Source organism: Acyrthosiphon pisum, chromosome X (assembly GCF_005508785.2).
Source record: "Acyrthosiphon pisum isolate AL4f chromosome X, pea_aphid_22Mar2018_4r6ur, whole genome shotgun sequence".
Taxonomy (NCBI): Eukaryota; Metazoa; Arthropoda; class Insecta; order Hemiptera; family Aphididae; genus Acyrthosiphon; species Acyrthosiphon pisum.
This window is the reverse complement of record NC_042493.1, coordinates 5114189-5119507: the sequence shown is the minus strand read 5'-3', so window position 1 is coordinate 5119507 and position 5319 is coordinate 5114189.

Below are 5319 nucleotides of genomic sequence, written 5' to 3'. Positions count from 1 at the left end.
TAGGGATAGGTTTATTTCCCCATCCATTTTAAAAATAAATTAAAATTAACTTCGTAGAACTGTATTTTAAAGGCTCAATCCGTTGTTTTTATAAATATTATGTCATTATATTGATATAAATCTAATATTACAAAAATACTAAAAAACAATAAAAATAAGTGTAAAAAAAATTATATTTATATAGAAATTTATCGAGATAAAATTATTGTTGTATTTATCTTTATCTAGATAAATTAAATTTTGTTATCTTTATTTTTATCTAGATAATATTTTGTTAAAATTATCTTATCTTATCTAGATAATTTTTTAGTTATCTATTCAGAGATTGATTGCCCTAAAGTAAAATCAAATATTTCTATAACTTAATTGTAATATTTTTTTTATTAACTTTCACTTCAATAACTTAATAATTTATTTTTTTTTTACTTTTTTAAGTATGGTGTCTTGTAAGTTGTAAAAACTATTTTATATTGTGTATAAAATGAAAGTAGTTTTTTTTTTTTTTGATAGTGCATATTGTGCTTACTTACACATTGACGTATTTATAGGCAGGCACTATAGCCTATAGGTGTACGTTTATACCTGCCCATCAGTAGGCAACGGCACAATATGCTAGGACTATAATTCTAATATCAAAAAATTGATAGGAATTTGCTAGATTTTGCTATGTCGTTTTTAGAATTTGCTATAGCATGTCACTATAGTATGTCACTATAGTATGTCATTTAAGTGTAAATCAAAATTCAAATATTTTGATCACAAAATATAGTGACGTCAGAGGGTAAGTATGTACGAGATACGGACTTCCGAAAATCTTAGGCGTAGCGTATATTTAATTACATATAGACATAAAGTGGTCGGAGATTTCATGCACACAAATTATTAGTCACACTCTGTCACACACTCACACATCACTACTCACAATTGATATTAAATATTGCCTAAATCTGACCCCTTAAAAACAGTCCACTTCCAACAGCATAAAATCAAAATATTCTTTGTATTCACTTACAATTTTTTTCTAAAACATTATTTACTATAATAACTTTTTAATTTAAACTTAATTTTTTTTATTATTAAATTTGAATCACCTGATTTTAGATTGACATTTTTATTTAAATAAATTTACACACTTAAAAGATTATTTTTTTTTTAACGTTTATCTTCAGACACAATGACTTATCTACGATAGTACGATATAACCATACGTTTTAGTTCAAACTAATAATTTCATAAAAAGTTTAGTTACAATTACACAACTATTTGTTAATACAACTATTTTAACTCCTTAAAATAACAACTGTTATTGTTGTTAAAATGTGTAATAAAAATACAGCATTTATTTTACCTGCGGACACTGGTTTCAGGTTTGAATTGTATACACTAATTTATCATGAAGTTTCTAACCTAACGCCAACCTACCCTACTGAGCCACTACCTAACATCAGTGGCGTATATAGGGGGGTGGCCCCCTAGGCCAGAGCCCATAGTGAAATTTATTGCAGGTTCAATTAAAGCATTGCATGTATATTTACAGTGTTTACAGTATTTCACTATGATTAAGTTAGCCGGCTGATTAAAATCGTTTTTGAGGAATCAACAAGGAAATGCTAGATTGTCAGGACTTGCTTTGATGACATATTGACCTTGGTTTTAAATTCATAGTAAGATAACATTAAAATATATAAATTACACTGTCAATATATTTTTTTAAATAATCAAAAAATTAATTTTACATAATACAGTAGAACCTCGATTATCCGAACCTCCGTTATACGAACCCTCTATTAACCGAACTATAATTAGCGTATCCGAACGTTCTGTTATCCGAACATGAAAACTCGTATCCGGCCGGTCGGTCGGCCGGTTTATGGAATTTATCAAAACTATCGTTTTTGGTTTATTATTAGTATAGGTTATGTATGTATTTTACGTGTAAATAAAATAAATGTAATGTATTTCTTATAATGTATGATAATGCTTCTGATAATGTAATATATGTAATTCTAATAAAATATTATTAACAATAATAAATATTTAATTATAAAAATAATAAATAATTAAGACTAATGTAGTTCTAATTTTTTTTTTTAATTTCGAATATCCGAACTTTTGTGTATCAGAACTAGGTGCGGTCCCAATTAGTTCAGATAATCGAGGTTCTACTATAATTATACAATTAAATTGCGTAATTTTCATTTGTACTGTATATGTCATAAGTATAACCACCCAGCTCATTAAAAAATGCTTAGTTATGGGCTATGGCTATGTTAGTCGTGCTATGCTTGACTAGTGATAACTGATAAATTGGCCAATACTGAAAATAATTCGTATATACGCCACTGCCTAACATGCTCAATTACAGGAAAACATTGTTTTGGATTAATTATAATAATTCAAAATATGGTACGAGTTAAATAACATGATTTCAAAGTTTACTCATAACTAATAAGTAATAATACGTGATAATAATAAAATCGGCATAGCCACGTAGGAAAATAGCAATAGGTTGTATGTTTTCATATTTCAAAAGTGTACGTTTGATAATTTTTATTAATTATAATTTATATTATAAAGTTTTATTTTGATTTGAAATGATAATAAATTAAAATTATATAAATAGTTTACTTTATTAAATACATAGACATTTGTATCATTATTCATGAAAATTGCACTTTCGGAGGTACTTTCTAGGTGGGAAAGGAACATTATACAAATTGTTCCCACTAATAAATCTCTATAATAGGTATTTAAAAAAATAACTCATGGTGCACGAAATAAAATTGGCGGTTTTTTACCCTGACATAAAATATTTATTAGGCATTCTAATGAATTAAGAATTTAGTAAGTACGTATACCTTTAGGTACATTGTACTTAACATTAGTCATTATTTATCAATCTACAAACTAATTTAAGGTGTAACTACCTATCTATAATTTGTTTCTTCTATTGAAATTCTCGTGAAATAAACAATGTGTCTCGTAGAAAAAGCACCACTTTGCTGCGGTGCACTCTGTACAACAAATACATGTGACAATCAACCATTGTGGTGTGTATTACATCGAGTTCCTTGGACCTCAAATGATAGGGGAATGTGCATTTATCCATTTTTACAATATGTCCATTACAATTAACCATACAATGTTTAGCTAATAACTATACTATTATTATTATTATTTATAATACAAAACGTCATTCAAATTTATGATGAGTATATGATATATAATTTATGTAGGTAGAACAAGCATATAGAACAAGCATACGAACTGGTTTTGAATGCACAAAACCAAATTTAGTCCATAAAACAGTCTCAAGTAATGACCTCTATATCTCCACATTATAGATACCCTTAAATAGACACCCTTGGTAGATCTTGAAATATTTTGTTACCACTTCATATTTAAATTATCATTACCTATTTACCTATAGTCTTTGATAAAAGGTACCACCTATGCCCGTATTTATCAAAATATTTTAGAAATTTTGATCTGTTTTAAGTTATTTATAGATATTTGAAATTTTTTTTTTTTAGTTTTTATTCTACCAATGTCAGTATGCCAAATAATCATATTGTCAAATTAAATAAATTCTAAAGATAAACGATGGTACAGTCACCATCGAGTTGCGATTAAAAATTTACTGTAAGAAAACCGTCGGCACCGAAATTATTATTAGTTATCGGATAATATTTAAATTTATTATATGATTTCATTATATAAACAACGCATTTTGTTGTAGACATAACTGATTACAAATTACTAATTAGTGAAATGATTAGGACATTTGTTCAAACGGAAACCTGTACCGATAAATTCCTATATGGCTATCACTAAATATTTACTTTTCAATTAGGTATCAAACTATTGGATTTGGACAGCTATAATGCTAGGTTTATCATTTGATGACGGATGTTCAAATTCCTACGTGGCCACGTTGGACGTTTTATAATAATCATTGTACTTGGTATTTATTGTCAAGTTTTCTAAAATAATAAAAACGAAAAGAATAAATTATTATTTGTTGATAAATAAGAGTAAAAGAAAGGTCCCCGTGCCTGAGTTTTATGATAAAAATAAAAACATTATTGAACAACATAATATTTTGATGCATTGATGTATAATGTATATACAGTAGTCACTCGATAATTCGAAATCCAGGGGATCGAGTTAAAAATTCGATTTATAGAGGTTTATGATTTACCGAGTGTTCGAATAATCTAGGGAAGACAAATTAATTCGAATTAAAGAAAGGTGAAAAATTGTATGTATATATTATATTTATTTTCACTTTATTTATTGTACATACATAGGTAAGGTACGATAACATTTATAAACTACGATAATATTTAACCTCCATCGTTATTAATTTCATTACGAGTACGTTAAATAGATTGTGCACAGTAACGTAACAGGATAAAAATCTAGGGGGGGGAGCAAAAAAATTAACTTCCTTTCCGGCCTTTCCTATAGTCATAATGGTGATATCAAGATAATAACGTGTTCACGAATCACGGATAATGCGATTATTGCGATGAAGCAACACTGAAAATACGTCAACATAATACAGTGGTCGCCGCTTATAGTGTTCACTGGTTATGATAATCAGCCGCTTTTAGTGGTCAAAAATGTCAGGAACGGAACAAACAGTCGTCTTCAATGTATTTTTCGCCGCGTACTGTGATCAGGTTTTCAGTTATAGTGATCAGAAATAATCATGTCAGAAATAAAATTTATAATAAAATTACTTATTTTTATGTACACAAAGAAAGAAAAAACGATTACGAACGGCCGTCCTAATCTTATCTAATGAATTAGACATGTGACCCACGTAATGAGTGTACCTACTTCATATCGTATATGTTTGAATTTAACCTTAAATGAGTGGCTGGATGTAGATAAGGACTTACCAGTTTTTCAAGTGATGAATGATGACGAACATAGGCGCAAATAGTAGGGGGGGCTTTAGGGGCTAAGCCCCCCAAAAATGTCCATAGCCCTCCCAAACATTTCCTACATTTTGTTTTAAGCATATTCAATATTATCAAAGTAAGGCCCCATTAGCCCTATTAGCCCCCCCCCCCCAAATCTCAAACGCTATTTGCGTCTTTAATGACAAAATATAATTCGATATTTTGCACAGTCGTTTTAATGTTTTGTACAAAATAAAATATGTATTTAAAAAAATGTTGGTTATTTTTTCGATATTTATCGAGTCGCCGCTTATAATGATTTCCGGTTAAAGTGATCAAAATACTCTCGGACAGATGTGATCATTATAAGCGGCGACCACTGTATTATTCAACAAGAGAAACCTTATGA